A 24,959-nucleotide genomic window follows, 5' to 3' on the forward strand; every position below is an offset into this window, starting at 1 on the left:
AAAAAAAAAAAAAACAGTTGTTCCTCACATGGTTCTCCTGTGAAAATAAAAACCTTAGATCTTTAGAAGATCTGATTTTCAAAGGAAGTAAGAAATCTAAGTTTCTACTTAAAATCTCCTTTAAGCATTGGCAACTATTTGTCAGTTTTGTTTGTCAACATTGAATGGGTCCAGGGGCCGCGAGGAAGCCTATGAGCCTTCATTATGAGACCTCTAATGTAGAGCAGCAAGAAAAGAACCAAAGAAAGAGGAGCCCTACTTTGCTTACCAAAGCAGTCCTAGTCTAATTGATAGTTTCTACACAGTTGGCTAATACGATGATTGTGCCAGTGAAACACTCTAAAACTGGCAGTGATAATATGAAAATGCTTATTTAAATGCAGGCTTAAATATAAACTCTTTGAATCTGCCAAAAGGAGATCGATGAGGAGTTTGACGTATCTTTTTCTCATCTTGCCTCCTGCCTATGTTTAGAATCATCACCATCACAACAACAAAATCAACAACAGATGAGTTCCAGCAGAAGCTTGAATATTAATTTGCACTACTGCCGAACTAAATCATCAAGTCATAGGAGAGGAAAATGCAATAATTAAACAGAAATGTTATATCTTTTTTATGTTGTGGTTGTTTTTGAAATGAAAGCACCATCTGTGGTGTACTTATTATCTTAACAGTAGCAGCAGAACTCCTCTTCTGAGGGAAATGCCTTTGTTTAGGAAAATACCCTGATGGGCCATTTGCATGTACAAAGAGAGAGTTCTGGTTTCAGGATGAAAGGAGCTCTTTTTCCATAACTCATGACGAATGAATAACTCAGATAATTTGGCAAAACCAAAACCTCAGAATTGAAAGTGGCCTTGAGAATCTAACCCAGTGGTCTGGCAAACTGGCTCTCAGGCAAACCACAACTTCCATTTGTTTTTGTAAATAAGATTTCTTTGGAAATCGGGCACTTTCATTTGTTTACATATTGTCTGTGTCTGCATTTACACTACAAATTTCAGAGCTGAGTGGTCAAGAAGGTCTTATGGCTCACAAAACCTAAAATGTTTACTATATGGCCCTTTGCCAAAAGTTTGCCAATCCTGATCTAAGGTAAAATTTGAGGACTTCCCAACCTAGGTAATTGAGGGAAGAGTTATTAACCTCAAATTCCTAAGGAGCTAAGTATTCCTGAGTTAAACTTGGATTGTACCTATTTTCACATATACAAACATATACGACTTGAAGAAGCAGCTTCACCAGCATTTCATCCTTGGAAAAGTCTTTATGTTCTGTTATGAGACTGGGTTTCCATTGGGAATTAGCCCACCAATTCCACTTAATTACTGTCACCTTGGTGTTATCTAAGACTAAATGAAAATTATGTTTTTGTGAATGTCTTCAAGTTTGCCCACCAACATAATTTAAGGGAAAACTATAAAATGTGCATTCTGAACACATTTACAATATTTTTTTAGAGTGCTAGACAATTCCAAACTAAATTAAAAAGACAGAGAAATATTAGACACACGGTAACAAACAGTATATGATAAATACACGATAAATAATAGCTACTAATATTTTGCTAACCTCTATATTCCAGAGTCATCCAAAAATTCAGTCCCCTCTCATTAACAGCTCAATAGCGATCCTTATCCTGGACTCCTTAGAAAAATTGTAAATTAAAGGGTTTTTTGGCAGTAAAGTTAAAGACAACTTTAAGCCTCAGAGGTGGCTTAAACTTAAAAAAGGAGGAGGTCTCAAAGTCCAAGTACTTTGAGTATAACATTAAATAGCAAAGGTTTCTTACAAATATCAAACAAGAGAGGTGAAAAATAATTTGTGAACTATAGATTAAGTTGTAATCTGTAATTAAATCTACAATTCTAAACTGAGCTTGAAAATGCAACTCAGACGTCGATTGTCGTCATGAACAAGGCTGTTATTTAATTATTCTTAATAGATTTCAACTTAACTGGACATACCTTTGGATGGGAATTCCAATGTTCAGATCCACTTAATCTGAATTCTCAATTTTTTTTCCCCTTTCCTATCTTTTGAGGATTTTGTCTCTAGTTTATCCTAAGGTCAGCAGAGATTTATCCCAATCTCTTTCAACTTTTACAGTTCTAAAATCAATTGTATTCTTTAATGCTACTCTTCTGACATTACCCATTTCTTTAAAAAAAAAAATGCAGAGCACTCTTAAGATTACTTATAAAAAAAAGAATACTGCGACCTTTTAGAAAGAGTTTTGCAGTCCTGAAATTGAAACAAAATATTTGAAGTTCACACTCAAAAGCAGAAAATTAAGTTGACTAATGTAGTTTATTTATATAAAGTTGTATATAATCAAATATTTATAATATTGGGCTGTGACTAATGGCCACAGAAGAAAAAAAATCAGTAAGTTGGTTGTGTGTGTAATAATTATTACGCACGAATTTAAGAGACAACTTTTATCCTGATTACAGGACCCAGGGAATTTGAGTATATTTCTACTAACAAAGCAGTCTCGACAGCAACTTATATTTATAGGGCTAAATGCTGTTTCTTCGTAGTTTCCAGGGAAACAAAATTGTAAATTAAAGGGTTTTTTGCCAGTAAAAATATTTCTCAACATTTAGAGATTAATGCATCATTAGATACAATCAATTATATATTAAATAATATGTTACTTTGATTTATTATATATTACATTTTATAACATTTATTTTAATAATGAAATATCAAATGATTAATATTTCACTTATTCAATATAAATATGTATTATATATTTAAAATATGTATTATATATACATGTACTAATTTTTAAATATACATAGGGAGCTGTCTCTGTGTGTGTGTGTGTGCGCATGTGTGCACATGTGCATGTACACTTAAAATGTGGTATTCAGGGACCAGTAGCAACTTCATCACCTGGAAGTTTGTTAGAAATGCAGAATCCCAGGCCCACATCATATCCACAGAATCAAAATCTGCATTTTTAACAAGGTCTCAGGTGACCATATACACATTAAAGATTGGGATGCATTGGCATATATTCTCATTACTACATAGTACAAATTAATTAATGATCAAAACATTTTAAGAAACACAAATTAAATTGACATTACTCATAAGTTTACTACCATTTCATAACATAAGTACAAAATTTATAAAAGCAAGAAAATTGAAAGAAAAATCTGCGGTATTTACAGTATGTCTACAAGTAAGACATTTTAAGATTATAAATAAAAATATGTCCCAACTGGTTCTATAATGTAAAATCTTTTTCTCTGGAATATAGACATGTATAAACTCCTAAAATAATAATCCTTGTAAGTTGAACAGATGGTACTAGTGCTATAAATATTAGCCAAAAATTCACAAAATAAATACACTCAAGAAAGTATTGAGACAACCATATATCATTTTACACATTTATCAGTGTTAACTCTGATTGCCTCAATCAATAATAATGATGTTAATAACTACAGTTAACATTTAAATTATGCATATTCCTGTACTGAGCACTGCTCTAAACACTACACAATCAACTAATTTAAACCTCACTATAATCCTATGGGATGACACTATTATTATCCCCATTTTAGAAATAAAAACACCAAGGCACAGAAGGTTTAAGTAACTTGCCCAGTTATATTACTTTCATCAAGATAAATGTAATTATTTAACAATCGCTATGCATTTATCATATGGTTAAACTGAGGGAATTTACTTTGTAAGATACATGATCAATTGCAAAAATGGTCCTAATTCTTCATCCTCCTCATCCTAACCAATGACCTTTGCCATGTAATTTGCAGCATTCTCTCACTGAGAACAAAGACAACGCACCATGGCACGTGTATACCTATATAACACACTGTACGTTCTGCATATGTATCCCATAACTTAAAGTATAATAATAATAAAGAAAGTAGAGGCTTCACAAGTGCTTGTGCAGCTGGGTTTGCCCTCTCTCTGGGCCTCCTCACTGTCCTGAGGACCTGCCTGGGCTACCCTGGCTGGAGGAGAGAGATGGGCACAGAGCCAGGTAGATTCAGTGAAAACTAACCCATTCACAAAGGTGATCAAGTCCTGCCAAGGTCTACAGAGCTACCTATGCAAGCCCCACTTAGTCTTAGTTTCACAAGTAATGTACATACACTTACTGTTTTATACCAGGTTTTGTGGTGGTTCATTATACAGTATCACTAAGGCAATTGATAACTGATACAGATATTACCAGTTTCACTGAATCACCCATTCAACTAAACACAGAAAATATGTATTTTATACTGCTGATTTTTATCTACCTCTATACCTACAGATTAAAATATATAGAGATAAAAGCAGCAAGGAATTATATAACCTATCACCCTAGCAGAGGTGACACATCTCTAAGAAGCAAGAAATACAATTAAAGGGAGCAAAAAGGTAAAGAAAAACAAGCAGATTTCTAAAAGTTTTTTTAAAAGTACCAAAAAATTTACGGGCTCTCACAATGAATCTTTCCTCCTCTTCATGCAACCTGTATCCACCTTTTCAGCCTCACTCATCAATTAAGGAAACAGTGAACAAAATAGAAATTGGGTTGGCTTTTCTGGATTGCCAATTATCCCCCTAGAAAAACAAAGCTCAATGTTGTTATAAACTCCCTAGAAAAGGCTAGAATGGGATGAGGGTATCAGAGCGGGTGGTGCTATGAGTACAAATTGAGCTCTAAGATCAAATGTGTTTTGTCACACATCAGCTACTCACAGGTACACTTCTCAGACCTGTGTAGGGTAATAGACTAACTGTATAGAACATTGCCTAATAGAAACATGTAACACTGATATTGCTTTACATGAGTGAAATAAAACTCTATGTATGCAACAAAATCAAGAGAAAGGGGTGCCATGAGTTTTTTTACACATTTCTGGATTATTCGAGTAAATAATGTCACCAGAAAAAAAAGTACACAGTAATATGCAAAACGTTTCTTGGTTTGGCAAATACTTAGGCATCAAAGTAGAGATTAGTGATGTCTCAAAAGCAGATGGTCAGCTTCGCCTCATCCTCCATTTGAAGGACATTTCAGACTTAGTGGTTCATACTTTTGTTATAACACAAATATCATATTAAGCCAAATATATATGTGTGTGTGTATATTGTTATGTGTGTATATATATGTGTGTATATATATGTGTGTATATATACATAACCACATCAAAGAACATTTGAATACTTTACAAACAGGTTTATCTTATTCAAGAGAAAAATAGTAAAAATATACACTCTCCATAGTAGAACTACCTAAAGTATGATCCAGGAATGAGTGCCTGTCTACAAGTTTTATTTCCCCTCTGCAATAAAGCAAGTACAGAAATGTGTGAAAACATTTATAAACCTCTATAGAAATTTAACAGTGTTTTTTAAAATATTTGTTGAATATAACAATAAAATCTCTGGGCTTGTATTTTGTTTATTTTTACATTTCCTATTAATTGGATTTTATTGTATTTTACGTATTTATCTTTTTAGTATCTATGGTATTTTATGTATTTATCTTTTTAGAAAAGATTGGCAATTTAAAAAAGTTCTCTCCTTCACCACGTGTAGTCTGAGGGCCACTGCTCTATTATGCACAGGTTTGGATATGAATGTACATATAATTAAAGAAGAGCTAACGTGAGAATTAGTGACGGCTAATATGTATTTACTTATCGGTATAAGACAACCACTATGCTACAGTTTTGCATACATTATCTCTTTGCATTCCTTTTAACAGAATATGATGCTACATTTGAGTATCTTGATGAGAGTTTGTATAGTTAGTAAGTGGCACAGCAGGTTCTAGTGCCAGCCTGAGTCTACAGTCTGAGCTCTAAATCACTAATATACCAGTTCTCAAACCAATACAGTTCTAAAGGAAATCAAAGAGGGAAATGTGGCTTAACAACAGCAAGGGTAACCAAAAATTTGTAAAAGATTATTTAGTTTGTTTAGATAAATTATTTCTAAAAGTTATCAGGTGTCGCGACTATTCTATTTTTTAACCTCATTTCATTATTATAACCTGTTGTCTTTTTTTTTTTTTTTTTTTTGAGACAGAGTCTTGCTCCCTGTCTCCCAGGCTGGAGTGCAGTGGCACGATCTTGGCTTACTGCAAACTTCGCCTACCAGGTTCAAGTGATTCTCCTGCCTCAACCTCCTAAGTAGATTACAGCCTCCTAAGTAGCTGCACGCCACCATGCCCAGCTAATTTTTATATTTTTAGTAGAGACGGGGTTTCACCAAGTTGGTTAGGCTGGTCTTGAATTCCTGATATGGTAATCTGCCCATCTCGGCCTCTCAAAGTGATGGGATTACGGACATGAACCACTGTGTCTGGCCAAACTAATGTTTTATAAGCATTGGGTTGGGACCTGTCTAGATTTGTTAGATATTACATATGCCAAAATAGAGGAAAGATAAAGGGAGGTATAACTTTAGAAATTACTTCGTAATTAAGAGACTTCAAGAATCTGGAAATAGACAAAAAAACCTGTGTTCTCAGTAATAAGGGTTTTAATAGCGGTGATTATCACGGGAGTGGAAGTGAGGGAAGCTGCAAGAAAGATACTCGTGAGTGGGATGAATGCTGTGGAAAATAGCTCCTTCATAGGCAACTAAAAGTGATATAATCACAGTTTTGATTTACTCCAACAGAACTTTTAGCCAAAACAAGAATAGAATTTACTGTGAAAAAATTAGGTATTTTAGTGTATGTAGTTAGAATCTATCAATTTTGTGTCTTGCTGTATCCTACCAAAGTCTAGTCTAGTTGCTTTATTATCCTTTATCAATATTTTCTTTCATTTCCTTGTACTTCTCAGCCCATTCTGTCTTGAGTAACTGAATACAAAATGACATATTTTGAAAAAACATCACAAATTTGTGACTTTCACTCTGCTGGAGTCTATGAATAAAAATCCACTTGTTTTCATCATGCTTTCCTACACACAACTTGTTGAATTGTATTTTAATAACATTCTTGCAATTCCATATGCTTCTCTCTTTACACCTATGTCTACAGGAATATAGAAGATTTTTCTACTTTTTTCTCTTTCAACCTCGTTTTAAATTAGACCTTTATATCCAACACTTATATTAAACATATGTGTTGTAAACGTTTCCTAAGAAAAACATACCCAATCAAAAACAGTTATTTATATAAATAGACATGAAACAAAAGCATCAAAAGTACCTGTTGAGCCAACCTTTAAAATGAAAGCTTTCTTTTCTTTTTTTTTTTGAGACAGAGTTTCGCTCTTGTTACCCAGGCTGGAGTGCAGTGGCGTGATCTCGGCTCACCGCAACCTCCGCCTCCTGGGTTCAGGCAATTCTCCTGCCTCAGCCTCCCCAGTAGCTGGGATTACAGGCATGCACCACCATGCCCAGCTAATTTTTGTATTTTTAGTAGAGACGGGGTTTCACCATGTTAACCAGGATGGTCTCCATCTCTTGACCTCATGATCCACCGCCTCGGTCTCCCAAAGTGCTGGGATTACAGGCTTGAGCCACCGTGCCCGGCCCTAAACGAAAGCTTTCATAGAAAAATGAAGGAAATATAAGCAGGTTCTACAATTCTCCTAAAATACCATGTTCTTCAAATCGTAACAATTTCTGATTGAGTTTTACGATTTTCAAAGACAATTCTCATATACTTAATTTGATACAATAATGCCGTGAAACATGCTTTAAGAAGGAAAACAGTACCATCTCCGTGTCATAGACGATGATTTTGTGTCTTAGAGGGCACAATGGATTAAGATAATTTATTTCTACTCCTGAGATATTTCACCGACATCATGCTGCTACTTAGTAAATATTTATTAATAATTACAATGTTGAAAATACAAAACAGATAAAGGGGTTGAATTTTTTCCCCAGGGCACCAAATAAATCATCTTACTAGGATATGAGAAAATTAGGTATCTGATAAGAATCACCAACACTGAACTTATGGAACGCAAAGGAAGCCCACGTAGTTCTGAAATGCAATGCTGAGGATTATTCTCTCTTGATTTTGCTTTATTAGCTGGTAACACCTCAGCCATGAGTTCCCAGATTCTGGCAACAACTAGTTTGATAATTCCAAAGGTTAACACAAAAGGACAAACACGAAACACTAAACAGGGAAGCCAGGGAAGCAAGAAAAGAAGAGATACCTGGTGGGGAAAAAGCCACTAAGGAGGGGAGAATGTCAACTGTGGGTTAGGTCACTCTAACTGGATAAAGCTGAAGCCATTCAAGTTCACCGTGCTGTAGACTGTATACTCTAGAAGTCAGCAGTGAATTTTCATATTATATTATGAAATGTTATAGAAATTAATGAATTATATGGTGTTTCTTTGCCGTTGTCAGTTGAAAGTGTGAGACTATGAAGTGGGAAGAATCATATTTGTAATTGCTGTATACACACACACACACAAACACACACACACACATATATATGCACACACACGCACCAGTTGTGGTTTCTGTGTGAGTATACACCAATTGGTGTATATCTATCTATCTGTATATCTATTGTGTATGTATATATATATATGTGTATATATATATATATACACACACACACACATACATATATACATGTTTTCTTCTTAAAGCATGTTTCACAGCATTATTGTATATATACATATATACACACATATAATTGTATATACAATATATGTACACACATGTATATAGTATACATATATACATGTATATATATACACACACATGTACTAATACTAGTATATATAATATATATATTACATGATATCACCCCAATATATATATGCTATATACACTATGAAGATATATATATAATATATAGTGTAATATATATGGTATATAATGTAATATATATACTATATATACTAGGAGTGATATGATGTAATATATATACATACACACACAATAGATATACTAGTATTAATAGTATATATGTGTGTGTATATATGTATATACACACATGTATACATATATACACAAACATGTATATACTATTATATATATACATACACATATATACTATTAATACTAGTGGATATATACTAATACAGATGCATATCATGCCTATTATATAGTATATATATAATATATATTATATATTATATATATACTATATATGTGTATATATACTAATACATATATACATATTTATATCATGCCTGTTTTATATATATATATATATATATACTATGTATACTAGGGATGATATAATGTAATGCATGCACACACACACACACACACCCATTGTAATGGTATGTATATATACTATTATAAATGCTAAAATTTATCTCCCAGATAACAATTTAAAAGTGTGAGTACTGTTAACACATGGAAACAAATTTCCATCTATTCTTTACTTAATGATATCTAAAATTCAAGCATTCATTTATTCAGTACATATTTAGTGAGCTCCTAGTATTTGTCAGTCACTGCTCTTGATCTTGAGAAGTTAGAATAAGCAAAAGTTGACATCGTTTATCACCTTTTAAGAGGATACAGTCTAATAAGAGAGACATGTTTACACTAATGATTGTATTATTACATAATTTTAAAAGGTTCTTATTAGAAAAGGAATGACTTCTATGAGAATTGATAGATAAATCTGACCCAGCAAGGGTGGTAAGGAAAAGCACTGAATTCTGAACTGAGATCTGAAACACCAGGATGAGTTAACTAGAGTAAGAGCAGGGTGAAGGATATTCCTGGCAGGAGTGATATAATGTACAAAGGGCCTGGGACAGGAGTAGAGACAAGGCATTTGAACAAACAGGAGAAAGCAGCGAAATCAGAATGCAGAATGTGAACAGAGTAGTAGGATTTGGAACTTGGATATTAGGCATGAGTGAATCCAGTGGTCACATTAAGGGTTTTTATCATTCTCTAGAAGCAATGGGAAGACCTTAAAAGTTTTAAGCAGGAACATGTCACTGTCAGGTACAAATTTGAAAAGGCTATTCTGGCAAAAATGTGAAGTATGGAAGAGCCAATTTGGATAGAATTCTGTCATTAAAAAATCTGGAGACAACAAATCTGGAGAGGATATGGAGAAATACGAAAGCTTTGACACTGTTAGTGGGAGTGAAATTAGTTCAACCATTGTGGAAGACAGTGTGGTGATTCCTCAAGGATCTAGAAATAGAAATACCATTTGACCCAGTAATCCCATTACTGAGTATATACCCAAAGGATTACAAATAGGTCTTTATAAAGACACATGCACGCATAGTTCAATGTGGCACTGTTTATAATAGCAAAGACTTGGAACCAACCCAAATGCCCATCAATGATAGACTGGATAAAGAAAATGTGGCACATATATGCCATGGAATACTATGCTGCCATAAAAAGGATTAGTTCATGTCCTTTGGAGGGACATGGATAAAAATGGAAGCCATCATTCTCAGCAAACTGACGTTAAGAACAGAAAACAAAACACCACATGTTCTCACTTATAAGTGGGTGTTGAACAACGGGAACACATGGACACAGGGAGAGGAACATCACACACTGGGGCCTCTTGAGGGTGGTATGGCAGGGGGTAGGGGAATTTGGGAGGTATAACATTAGGAGAAATGCCTAATGTAGATGACGGGGGGGAAAGATACAGCAAACCACCAAGGCCTGTGTTTATCTATGTGACAATCCTGCACATTCTGCACCTGTACCCCAGAACTTAAAGTATAATAATAATAAAAGAATTCTGGTTTGTCTATTATAGCACCAGAAAAAAAAAACAACAGTTGTGTGGGCAAAGGCACTGGCAGTGGAGGTGGAAAAAACGTGGCAGATTGGAGAACTATTTAGGTGTCAAAGGTCAGCACTATGTAATTGTATATGGCAGCTAAGGGAAGAGAGGGTCAAGCCATGTGCAGGTTTCCAGCTGGTGGAACTGGATGACATTTGGTCTAAGTTCATTGCTGCTTCTGAAAGGTCAAACATTGCAGGTTTGAATTCTTGGGCAAAATAAAGCTTAAGTGTACAACATAAGTTTCCAGAGTGCTTTCTGTCCTTTTTCAGAACGTTATTTCAAATATCTATAGGGTGATTTTTCCACAGTGATGCATGTTTAAGTTTTTCGTAACCTGTTTGTTTTTATTTTTTCATGGGTATGTACTTTTTTGCTGTACCAAATTACTTCAGAAATGTTTATGCATTCTAATAACAAGGACAAATCACATATTGCTAGTTGCAGAGCAAATGAAGTTGAAAGATAAAGAACTGGAATTTGAGGGAAAACATTCCTTCAATTTCTTACGGTTTTATGTTGTGTAAAACACTTCGCAGTTAGTAAGTAAAGTGGTTGACACATCACCACTAATATATAAGAGCACAATGGCCGTGATAGACTTCTCAGTTGAGGGCATAAAAATCTGCAAAAGGGGCCAGGTTTGAAGGCTCACACCTGTAATCCCAGCACTTTTGGAGGCCATGGCAGGTGGATCACCTGAGGTCAGGAGTTCAAGATCAGCCTGACCAACATGGTGAAACTCTGTCTCTACTAAACATACAAAAATTAACTCAGCATGATGGCAGGCACAGGAGGCTGAGGCAGAAGAATTGCTTGAACCAGGGAGGTGGAAGTTGCAGTGAACTGAGATTGCACCATTGGACTCCAGCCCAGGTGACAGAGCAAGACTCTGTCTCAAAAAAAAAAAAAAATCTGCAAAAGCTTTCTCTTATAAGCAGTACTATAGTAGGAGACTATCAGCTTACTAATGGTGAGTAGTAAATAGAAATGTTACTTCCATAGGAAACCATTCTATTTCCAGGCAGTGAATTTGTTAAACACATAAGTAAAAGACCGAAAAAAAAAACCCTGCCAAAATAAAACATTTAATTTTTTCAGGATAATATATGAGACATGGTTATTGTTACTGACATCAAGGGCAAATCCACCATTTATGAATTCATCTAATCCTTTAAAAATAGTTGTTATGCTCACATTTTATTATAGTAAGAGAAAAGAAAATTCCATCAGTGCACTTCCCTGCTTTTTATTACTGTATGTACTTTGATTCTATTCTTGGCACATTTAGCTTTCCAAATTAAATTGTGTAAACTTTCAGATCTGGTTTCATAGATCAGTTCTTCTAACCATTTGGTCAGTTCAATTTGCTGCTGCAACTAAAAAGGCCAACTGAAAAGGTGGGCCCTGTAAGGAGAACAACTGAAAGGTGGGCCCTCTAAGGAGAACAATTGAAAGTAAATTAGCAAGTATGAGCACACCTTTGTACATAGCTGCCCTGAGCCTGCCCTGGGGGAAGGAGTGGTCCCTGAAGCACATTTTTAAGGATAAGTGAAAAATGCAGAGAAAGAAAATGAAATCAGTTGAGGGGTCAGGAAGTGGCTGGAGTTAGAGATCAATAAACATGAATGTAGTTGCCCCTGGCCCCCATCAGGCCCCGGTGTGTGATGTTCCCTTCCCTGTGTCCACGTATTCTCATTGTTCAACTCCCACTTGTGAGTGAGAACACGTGGTCTTTAGTTTTCCATTCCTGTGTTTGCTGAGAATGATGGCTTTCACATTCATCCATGTCATTAGGACAAATACCTAATGCATGCAGGCCTTAAAACCTAGATGACAGGTTGACAGGTGCAGCAAACCACCATGGCACATGTATACCTAGATAACAAACCTGCACGTTCTGAACATGTATTCCAGAAAGTAAAGTAAAATAAATAAATAAGTAGTTTCATCAAAGTCATCAAGAATGAATGAACAAGAAGAAAAAGTTACAGATGAAAAACCAGTGATATTGAGTATGGCTAACCCTAAGCATAGTGTAAATGTTAAGATGAAAGATTTAGAAGATAAAAAGATTGAAGATTTAGAAACTAAATAGACCTGGATTTGCTTCCCACTCAGCATCTTACTAATAACTATCTCAGAAACATCATATAACCTTCAAAATAAATTATTTACCTCTATGGAATTAACAGAATTTCATGAGAATTGGTAGTTTTTTGTGCAAAGTGTGTCCTCAATAAATGTTAGCCATAGTTATGATTAAAAGATGTGGGAAAAAAATAAATCTCAAGACCCCAAAGTCACTAAGTCGAAGGGAAGAGTTCAGCTGGGAACTGCACTGGGCAAAACTGCTTCCCATTCTATTCCTAAATAATGTAGTTACAAAGATAAAAAAGCTACATGCCTCACTCACAATTTTCTCACAAGGAAATTCCATGTGGACAGGCAGAACTCAAAGTCATCCCTCTCATGATCACATGAGACAAATGCATATCTGAATGCTTCCTCTGCCCCACTGTTCCACTAAACCAGACTAGGGCATAAATGACTATTTCTGTAAATTGTGCATTCACTGAAAGTTTGTGAATTGTGCATTCAGAAGCTCAACAGAATGCAACCATTTGTCTCTTATCTACCTGTGACCTGGAAGTCCCCTCCCTGCTTCAAGTTGTCCTGCCTCTCCAGGCTGAACCAATGTATATCTTACATATATTGACTGATGTTTCATGTATCCCTAAAATGTATTAAACCAACCTTCGCCCCAGCCTCCTTGCGCACATGTCCTCAGAACCTCACAGGTACAACTGGAAAAACATGCTTTCAAAAGAGATTGAGACCTGTCTCAGGTATCTTTTGGTTTAGAGACTAAAGATGAAGAGATTTGTAACAATGTCTAGCAGAATTCACATAACTGTGAGGGAGATCAATAAAGTGAATTCAGATCTGTTTACCAATCACGGAATTCTACAAATGGAAACATAAGTGTATAAAAGAGGTAAATTTAAGACATTTTTTTTGATTTGCTGGAAGTTGCTATGAATGGGATATATAACCATCATCAAAACATTGTTATCCATGATTGCTTAATTTGTAACAAAGTGTTAATGAGAATTGAATGAGGGTGAATCCCTATTCTTTTGAAGAACTGACAAAGAAGGCAGGTGTCCCTTGAAAATCATTTGGAAAGGATTTTTCTCTCGGCTTTTCTTGCCTTCACATCATCAGTGATGAAATGTTCAGATAAGGAAGCATACACAACAGAGCAATGTCTATGCTGTGTCTATATTTAAGTTTGATGTTCTTTTGAAAGAGAAAATAAATATTGAATATATTTACACCTGTAGCTATTTTTATCATAAGCTTATTAAAACTTTTAAGATATTCATACTATTTTCTTAAAAATTGAACCATATTTAAAGAGGGTTTACAAATCATGTCTATATACATATATAATCATATCAAGTATTTAAAAGCTACAGCCCTCCATTTGAATATAGTATTAGCCTCAAAGTTGTTTACAAATATACTGCACATGTTTCAGGAAATTAGAATAGACACCAAAATAAAAGTTGCAAAGTAAGAGTTAAGGATGCTAAGGAAATGCAGCATTGTAAAATTGAAATGATTCTGTTGGCAACCCCTGGCCATGCTCCCATGACCATTAAAATGGTTGAGGATTGATTCAATAACATTTCACTTGTATTTTACTGAAGTATTAGAGTGCACACTAGAAATATAAACTTCCGGCTTTATGCTTTGATTGGGGGCTTGTATGTGATTTTATTGTATATGTTAAAAGTATCATGCTAGAGCCTGGCTATAAATCTTATAAAAACCCTAGAGATGTACATCCAATGAGACTTTACCTGTCTCAGGGCTGTTTCCATCTAATTCAAGGCTTCTGTGTCATACAACTCTTGGGGACAGTCATAATTCCTGACCATCCGGCTTATGTAGGTTCCCAATCTCCTTCCTCAACATCCAGAAATCACTATTCATCCTATTTTTATGAGTTATTTTTTTTCATTTTAGCATAATACATTTCATAAGAGTGGGAACTTTGTCACTCACCTTTGTGAGTCTCCAGTGCTTAGAATAACGCACAGTAAATAATCAATAAACATGTATTAAATGAGTGAGTGAATGAATAAGTACATGGTTTAAAAAAACATGTTCTCTCTGAGCATCCAGAATTTTATTTGGGGTAATACAGCCTAAAAGAAATAGCTTTTAAATCTAAGAGCTAGGGGGTGTAAATATTTCTGTTGTACACTTTTAAGATCTAGAGCTGAAAAACAAAAAACATGTCATTTTTTTTTTAAAACTGATGCTTTATTTCATTTTACTTATTAATACATGCTTCTATGTTCATTCAGTTAGTATTTATCAAATGGCTAATTGTGCTAGACTCTCTTCTAGGTGTTTGGGATTCAGGAATAATCAAAATAACCTCAATCCCCTGCCCTCAAAGACCTTATATTTCAGTGGTGAGAAAAAGAAGGAGCCAAACGTCAAATAAATGTTTGAACACCAGAATGTGGTCAGAATTATGATTAGAACAGCAGAGATGACAAAGAATCATACGCTGCTCCTGATTCTGTAGAGGTTTATTTTAATTGGGAGGAAATGTATGTAGCCTTTAGAAGTAGGTCTATTTCAGTTAGCAATATGCATGTAAGCTCCCTTCCTCTCTTTTCATGGCTTGATAGCTCATTAGTAGATACTGTTTTAAATGTAGATGGTTTAGAAGAACTTTTCAAAGAAGGTAGGTTCGACCATGTCTTGAAGAATTAGGCTTATATGGAGAGAAGAGCGGTGTGGGGCGTAGGTGGATTTCAGAAACTACCTATGGAGCTGGAATGTTGAGAACACATTTAGGGGAATGAAGATGGAAACAGTTTGCTTGGGCAGAGTGTTTGCAGGGTTGTAGACGGAGGTAAAAGTGGAAAAGAGGTAGAGTTCAGACTGATTCATTTGTAGTATCCCACAAAGAATGTGATAGAAAGAAAGAACAGATCAATTAGGTGGAGATGTCCAGGATAGATGGAGGAAGAAAAGAAGTGAAGTTATACTGTATGGCATTACAGAAATATTAAATGTCCTGCAATTAGAGATGTTTAACATCATCACATTGGACTCCTCTGAGACCAACTCTCTCAAATGTGGCTGACATTAATTATCTGAAAACTTAATAAGTAGGTTTCATGCAGTCTCTTCATTTTACGAGTCTAGACACAAATTCACAACCATTCACTTAGAAATTGGGTTATGCCAAGAGGGATGCTGAGTTCAGATAGAAACTTCTCAAAAGTAATAACGTATAAGGCACGTAGACACCTATGCCCCAAATCACCAGGCAGCATTCTCTCTCTTGTTCGCAGTCTCAGTTCACATGCTTCTCAATCATCTTCTCTACAGACAGTATTTATCATTAGAAAATACTGAAAAGCCTAGCTTAGTGGTGCTTCTTTCAAAAACATTAGTACTCATACAATGTTGTATGCAATTTCAGTATGTTCACATACTCCTAGAGAGTGCAGTTAAGAAACATTGCTCTAAGTCACTAAGTAAGTAGACGAAGGTGGTTATTTTCCCTTCCCTTGCTTTATTTTAGGAGAGAGAGGCAAATTGTATAAAGTGCCCAGGAGAGTTTGTGTGATGATAAACACTAGGTAGGCAGGAGCATGAGAAGGTACTTTGTCATCAATGCCAGGAGTGTGCATCACTAAACTTCAGTGATTATTTACATTTTCGGCAGTCACTATTTTCTAATGTGAAATATGACGTCCCTTCTATCATGTGATATTCACATAGTAAACCCCCTAAAATTATCATAATGCATTTTCTTTTTCTTTTTTTGAGATGGAGTTTCACTCTTGTTACCCAGGCTGGAGTGCAATGGCGCGATCTCGGCTCACCGCAACCTCCGCCTCCTGGGTTCAGGCAATTCTCCTGCCTCAGCCTCCTGAGTAGCTGGGATTACAGGCACGCACCACCGTGCCCAGCTAATTTTTTGTATTTTTAGTAGAGACGGGGTTTCACCATGTTGACCAGGATGGTCTCGATCTCTTGACCTCGTGATCCACCCGCCTTGGCCTCCCAAAGTGCTGGGATTACAGGCGTGAGCCACCGCGCCCGGCCCATAATGCATTTTCTAGCCATAATTTCGTTATACTTTATAAACATAATTGTATTCATTTCCAAAAACTAGCAATAGTTACAGCAAGGAACAGCATTCTATACCTTGTGACTCTCAGAAAACATTAGATTGTTAGATTTGAAAATATACTTCATTCTGGTAAACTGTCTAAACTATGATATTTGCCTCTAGGTTTGTGTGGTAACTAAAGTCTCTATAGTATAAAGCATTTTGTGGCAGGAAAGTGCTATTTTGGGCATTGTCAATGCTGGTAATATTGAAGCTCTTCTCCATTAGATAATGAGCCCCAAATAAGACATAGATGAGTACCTGCCAAAGAAAGAAGCCTCAGAATAGCCTCTGGTAAAGACAATTTAGTGACCGAGCTCTGCTAATGAGTACATGATAGATGTTGGGAAAAAAATGTCTTTCATCAAGACTGTGATTCATCTAGGAAACAAGTATTAGGTACCCATCAAGTGGCAGGCTCTCTAAGTGTCTGAGATTCAGCACTGAAGAGAATATAATTTCCTGCCCTCAAGGAATTGATGTTTACTGGGAAATTTAGACAGAAAAAAAAGTTGCAAAATGCTAGTTTGAAAGTTAAAAAATTCAAATAGATTCAATTAATTACCTTTGGCAAGTTCTTTACATGATGACTTTCCTAATTGTTAAGGGAACAGAAATACTGCAGGTAAACTAGGAAACATACATGAGGCTGATGATGAAGAAAAGGACAAAAAACATGAAAAGATGCTCAACATTACTAATCATTAAAATAAGAATCAAAATCACAATGAGCTATCATCTCTCATCCATTAGGACGACTACTATCAACAGAGTGAACAAACAACATGCAGAATCTGCAAACTATGCATCCAACAAGGGATTAACATCCAGAATCTACAAGGAACTCAACTCAACAACGACATCAACAACAACAAAACACACTACCACATTAAAAAAGTGGGGAAAGGATATGAACAATTTTTAAAAGAAGACATACAAATGGCCAAAAAGCATATGAAAAATTGTTCATATCACTAATCATTAAGAGAAATGCAAGTTAAAACCGCAATGAGATATCATCTTGCACCAGACAGAATGGTTATTAGAGAGTCAAAAAATAAAGATGTTGGATGCAGAGGAAAGGAAAAGGCTTACACATCGTTGGTGGGAATTTAACCTGGTAAAGTATTTATGTAAAACAGTCTGAAGATATCTCAAAGAACTAAAAATAGAACTACCCTTCAATGCAACAATCCCACTACTGGGTATATACCCAAAAGAAAAGAAATTATTATATTAAAAAGACACGTGGATTTTTATGCTTATGACAACACTATTCACAATATCAAAGATATGTAGTCAACCTAAGTGTCCATCAACAGATGATTGGATGAAAATAATGTTACATATATATGTATATATGCACTCAGCGCACACACACACATACACACACACACACACACACACACACACACACACCCCATGGGATGCTACCCAGCTATTAAAAAAAATGAAATTGTATATTTTTCAATAACATGGATGGAAACAGAGGCCATTATGTTAAGTGAAAAAACTCATAAGCAAAGAGCCAAGTACCACATGTTCTCATATACATATAAGTTAAATAATCTGTACGCATGCACACAGTGTGGAATAATGCACACTGGAGACTTGAAAGGGTGGGAGGCTAGTAGGGGGATGACAGATATGAAATTTTTTAATGGGTACAATGTACACAAAAGCCCACACTTTATCACTGCACAATATAGCCATGTAAAAAACAACAAAGAAGGAAAAACGGCACTTGTACAGCCCCTAAAGTATATAAAGAAAAAAAAAAACAGTAAGTGCTGGCAAGAATGTGGAGAAATTGGAGTCTGAGTGCATTGTTTGTGGAATGATAAAATCGTGCAGCCACTAAGGAAAACAGTATGAAGTTTTATAAAAAAAAAAAAAAAGTAATTACTATATAATTCAGCAACTGCATTTCTTAGTATATATCCCAAAGAACTAAAAACAGGGAATCGAAGAGATATTTGCACACCCATGTTTATAGAAGTTTTATTCACAATATCTGAGAGAGAGAAGCAACCCAAATGTCCATCAATGAATAAACAAAATGTGGTATCTGCCTACAAAGGGATATCGTGCAGTTTTTAAAAGGAAGAATTCTGATACATGCCATATGAATGAACCTGGAGAACATTATGCTAAGTCAAGTAAATCAGTCAAAAAAAGACAAATACTATATAAATCCACTTATATGAGGTAACTAAAGTAGTTAAATTCATAGAAACAAATTAGAATTGTGGTTGCTGGTGGCTAGGGAGAGGAGGAAAAGGAAGTTAATTGATAGGTAAAAAGTTTCAGATTTGCAGGGTAAGATTTTTGGAGATCTGATGCACAACCATATAAATACACTTGACAATATTCAAGTGTACATTTAAAATTGAATAATTAAGCAAACTATAGTTCATCCATACCATGGAATACGACAGTAATAAAAAGGAACAGACTACTGCTACATGCAGCAACATGTATAAAACTCCAGAGAATTATGCAGAGCAAAACAACAAAAGTCAATCCCAAAGGTTACATATTGTCTTATTTCATTTATGTAACATTCTTGAAATGACAAAACTATAGAAATAGAGAACAAAAAAGTGGTTAAGATGATACATTTTATATTTTTTATCACGATTAATATTTTTAAGTATTCGAAAGGAAAATAAGCCCTATTTTACAGCCTTCATGTTCAGAATCTATTGTGTTCTCTACTTGTATATAAGGGTTAGAAGACATGTTTGACTCTTTGTCCATGTAAATCTATATAAAGATTTGCATCTGACAACATTTGTTACTTTTCAAACCAGAGTTTAATTTGCTCTTTCTTCACATGTACTTTGAAAAATACAGTCCAACTGAAAGCTTCCTCTCAGATATTTTAAAAAATTATAAACTATTGTGAAATAATTAAAGAGATTACTACCAAAGCCTATGTTTGCTGTGATCTGACATGTTTGTGACTCTCCCTAAAATTCCTATGTTGGGACCTATTCCCCATTGCAATGGTATTTGGAGGCGGGGCTTTGGAAGTTGACTAAGCCATGAGGATAAATCCCCCCTGAAATGGGATTAGTGTTCTTATGAAGGACTGAAGATACTGGAGTTCTCCCCTTTCAGCAAGTGAAGACACAACAAGAAAGCACTGACCCCAAACCAGAAAGCCCTCACCAGACACCAAGTCTACTAGCACCTTGAGCTTGGAGTTCCCAGCCTCCAGAACTGTGAGACATATGTTTCTGTTGTGTATAAACTACACAGTTTGGAGTATTTCGGTGTAGCAGCCTGAATAGAGTAAGATGATGTCTGTGGACAGCGTGCAATCTCTACACTGGCTTTGTTTTGGGCAACAAAATTATGCAGCCCAGCACATAACTGCCAGCATGGAACATTCTGGACTTATTGATACAGAGCATTTGACTATGTTGCACTATACATACAGGACGACAAAGGCAGGATGAATTGACAATATCCTTTAAGGATGAAAACAACCTGCAAGTTAAGAATTTTTTAGAAAGTAGTAGTATATACACAAACATATTTTGAGGAAAGGTTCCAATTTTGAGGGATGAATGAATGGTATTCATCCATTTCTTTTATGCTGGAGAAGTCTTTGTGAAGGAAAAGAAAAAGTTTTGAATAACAGGAGTGACTGTTATGTGACACAGAAATGAAAACAATGACTGGGAGTGATGGAGCTAGTATGGTCACCAGAAAAGATAACTGACCATATGATCAGAAAACCTTGAATCTTGGCGTTTACCAAAATGAGTAAGAAACTTACATCCACACAAAAACTTTCATGTAAATGTTCATTGCAGCTTTATTCATAATTGCCAAAACTTGAAATCAATCAAGATGGTCTTCAATAGGTGAATATACAAATTTACTTTCCAGACAATGGAATATTATTCAATGATAAAGGAAAATGATTAAGCCATCAAAAACATGAGAAACCTTAAATGCATGTTACTAAGTAAGAGAAGCCAGTCTGAAAAGCCTATACACTGTATGATTGCAACTATATGACATTCTGGAAAAGGCAGAATGGAGACAGTAAAAATATCAGTGGTTGCCAAGGTCTGGAGGAGAGGGGGAAGGTGGAAGAGGGAGGGATGACAAGTGAACATACAGAACTTTTAGGGCAGTGACACTATCTGCATGTTACTATAATGGTGGGTACATGTCATTATATATTTGACAAAACCTATAGGATGTACAACACCAAGAGTTAACTCTAATGTAAACTATGGACTTTATATTGATTTATCAATATTGCCTCATTCATTATGAAATTTGTACCATACTAATGTAAGATGTAATAATAAGGGAAACTGGTGGAGGGAGAGATGGCAGCAAAAGGGGTTTATGAGAACTCTACTTTCTGCTCAATTTATCTGTAAAGCTAAAACTGCTTTAAAAGTTTAATTAAAAACATTAAAAGAGAAAGGAGATTTGACTCAGGGTGGAAGAGGATGTTGGTCTGGAGACAGAATTATTGTAGGTTCTGCAAAGGCTCCTGCACTAATATCTTAGTACGTTTCGCAGTAGGAATTCTCAGCAACTATGCATCAGGGAAAATACATACATAAAGTTTTCAAGAACCATATCTGAAAGCCCAGGTTGACGAAGCAAAAATGGAATCTCTAGGTCAGGAGTGAGAAAACTACAAGCCCTTAGGTCATGTTCAGCCTGCTAACTGTTTAAGGAAAGTTTGGCTGGAAGCCAGCCAAGACCATAATTTACATATTGCCTAAGGCTGCTTTTGAGGTGCAGCTGCAGTGGAGGAGTGGCAGTTGAGACCATCTGACCCACAAGCCTAAAACACTGAACTGGCTCTTTACAGAAAATGTCTGCTGACTCCTGCGCTCGTTTGCACTGGCTAAGTATGGCATTCATGGGATTCCCTAATGTTATCAAAAAAATGCTGAGATGTAGAAACCTTCTCAGGGAGAAAACAAAAAACAAAAACTCCATCCTTGGACACATCCCTATGAGAATATGAGATTTGCAGAGATGATTCTGGAGAAGGGCTTTTCAATCTGATCTACAGTGGTAACATATGATGTATGACCAGATACACATCCACATATGTACACCCAAATACACACACACACACACAAACACACACAAGCATGGTCTATAATTTGAATGGTGGTAAAAGATGACCTAAATTCTATTTTAGTTCCACCTTCTCAACTTAAGATTTTACGGTATTTTGTTCCTAAATATTGATTTGCTTTTTTGGATTTTTGTGGTTTGCAAATTTTTATTGTTGTTGTTGAAAATGTAATTTTAAACCAATATTTTTCTCGTTAAAATTTCCTTGTTTATCTCAACTGTAGGAGAATTTCTGGTACTCTTTATTGAGTAAAACCTCAGAAAACATCCTTTAAAGGCCAGGCAGGGAGACCCATGTGTGAAGAAAGTAGCCAAATAAGGCCAGTGAGCACTGCGCATGAAAAAAACAAAAACAAAACAAAATAGAAAACAAAATAAGAAAGAAGCAGAGTGCATGTCAGTGTGCCTGGACCAGGCTTGTTTCTTTGCCTTTTGTGCTGACTAGATTACTCTTAAGAATGTTTTGAGGATGAATGCTGTCATCTTCCTAGTTTAGAGTTGGGTTAGGTGTCTCCTCGGCTGCTTCTCTGGCTTCCTGAAGCGCCTCAGCCACAGGGGCTTTTAGGGGCTGATGGGTCACTGTTTCACTGCAGATGGTAGTGACAAAGGACCTATCCACCCATGTGTTTCTTCCTGCCGCAATAAAAAAGTAGAGAAAAGCCAGCTTCTTCTTTCCTGCCAAGAGTTATCAGAGAGCTCTGCTCAGACATATCTTTCCCTGTCGCCCACTCTGTCCGTGTTCTAATGTTTTTAAGACACATCACTAGAGTATACGTTCATTTCAACAATAACAAATGGCTGGGCGCAGTGGCTCACACCTGTAAACCCAACGCTTTGGGAGGCTGAAGTGGGTGGATCACCTGAGGTCAGCAGTTCAAGACCAGCCTGGCCAACATGGTGAACGCTTATCTCTACAAAAACACAAAACAGCTGGGCGTGGTGGCATGCCTGTAATCCCAGCTACTTGGGAGGCTGTGGTGGGAGAACTGCTTGAACCTGGGAGGTGGAGATTGCAGTGACCCAAGATCATGCCATTGCACTCCAGCCTGGTTGACAAAGCAAGATTCCATCTCAAAAAGATAGATAAAAACAGTTGAACAGTTCCTGTGATTTCCATTCTATAAATGGAGAAGCTGAAAATCCAAAATACTCATAATTATGATGAAGAGGAAGATGGCAGTTATTAAACTTGGAGAAAAAAATTGTTATCAGTTCTCATTTTACTATAAACTAGGGTTAAAATGCTAAGTAGAATACAATTCCTTAAAAAAATGGAAGTTAAGTGATATATCTTCCTGCCTAAGAACTTGTATATGATGTATCAACATTGTTGGAAGAAAACAGGAAGAAATAGCTAAGTATGTACATATAAACTTACATAAACAATACTACAGAAGCATGACTATATGTGATTTATAATCTACACACAGTATATATTAAAGTATTACTATATGTGATATAATCATAACAATGTCTGAAAATATAAAAGTTCGGGGTAAAATTACTTTTGAGGTTAGTTCAAAAGAATGCAGAGAAGACATTTTAGAAATACTTAGAATAGTTCATGTTATCTACATTTTTTTTCACAAAGATGAACAAAATAAAAATAAAATGAGGCAATTCTCACTACACACTATCCACCCTCTTAATCCTTGTACATTCTTTCCCAACTTTCTATATGTCGGTTAATTGCCTCTTAAACGTTACATTACACATGAAGAACCAGAGGTGGGGCATGGCGTCTCATGCCTGTAATCCCAGCACTTTGGGAGGCTGAGGCAGGAGGATCACTTACACTGAGGAGTTTGAGTTTGCAGTGAGGTATGATCACACCACTGGACTCTAGATGAAAGAGTAAAACCACATCTCTTAAAAAAAAATGAATAAATAAAAAATAATGATCAAAAGAGTTAGCTAAAAATAAATAAATGAGTTGAAACTTTCAAGGAATTCAGAAAAATTAGGGTAATTTGATCTCAAACTGGAAAGGGAATTGAAGAAACTGCCTGAACTGTTTCTCTCTACATGCACACTACTGTCATATCTTATCGGCTGACAGACAATTAGGCAGATTCCTCATCTGATGAGTCTGCAACTGACAGGAAAGTCTGAGTGGCTTCCTCATGAAGTAATTGAATTGCATTTGTCTCTTTCAACTCTAATTTGCAAAGGAAAGTTTAGCCCCTCATCAGCTTTAGACTGGGTCGTGATAAGAATATATGCTTATTCTTAACCCACATATACTTTTCAAGAATGCCTTCTATAGTTTTAAAATGGGAGTTGTTTAATTAACGGAAAAAATACCTAATCTTAAAGATAGGAGTAGCTATTCTCCGGTAAATAATACATGAACTAGAGAAACTGTAAAAGTTATTAGCGTAGTTCTTCCCAATGCCATATAAAAATCATATGCCATTGTACAGATACTATTTTAGTATGAGAGCACAGCAGGCTGATTTTTCTTGGAAGAAAGATTTCAATTCAGATTGCAACCTTACTTTAAAAATATAATAATAAAATCACCCATCCTTCAAAGACTTACCTTTTTCCAAAGTTAATATCGCCTTATGAACTTAGATAAAATTTAAAAACTTACTTTAGACTAATTCATGCCACATAAAACCTTTTTTTTGTGTTTTAATAGAAATGCATTTTTATAATATGGTATTTTTCTGGTTTGTAGAGGTAGATAAAAATGAAAGTCCTTTGTATCTGAGAACTCAAGTTTAATTGCTGTATCTTGTTTTGCATGAGGTTAACTGATTTTTTTGTTTGTAAGATATCCATTCAGTGTTCTAGGAACACTCTTTAAAATTCTCTCAGAGCCGGGCATGGTGGCTCATGCCTGTAATCCCAGAACTTTCAGAGGCCAAGGTGAGT

The 24,959-nt window shown here is 35.6% G+C and overlaps 2 protein-coding genes across 14 annotated transcripts in view; one reads left to right on the top strand and one right to left on the bottom strand.

The window, feature by feature from the left end:
• The window catches only part of ITGBL1 (integrin subunit beta like 1), a 277,886-nt gene extending 277,271 nt beyond the window's left edge, over nt 1-615 (top strand). For all 3 annotated transcript variants that reach the window (XM_078375607.1, XM_078375613.1, XM_078375617.1), the window contains one exon: nt 475-615. The gene's annotated coding sequence lies outside the window, so the exon portion shown is untranslated. The remainder of the gene's footprint in view (nt 1-474) is intronic.
• The window catches only part of FGF14 (fibroblast growth factor 14), a 686,012-nt gene that overhangs the window by 14,418 nt on the left and 646,635 nt on the right, over nt 1-24,959 (bottom strand). The gene's annotated exons all lie outside the window — the stretch shown is intronic.

This window comes from Callithrix jacchus, chromosome 1, assembly GCF_049354715.1.
Source record: "Callithrix jacchus isolate 240 chromosome 1, calJac240_pri, whole genome shotgun sequence".
NCBI classification, from domain to species: domain Eukaryota; kingdom Metazoa; phylum Chordata; class Mammalia; order Primates; family Cebidae; genus Callithrix; species Callithrix jacchus.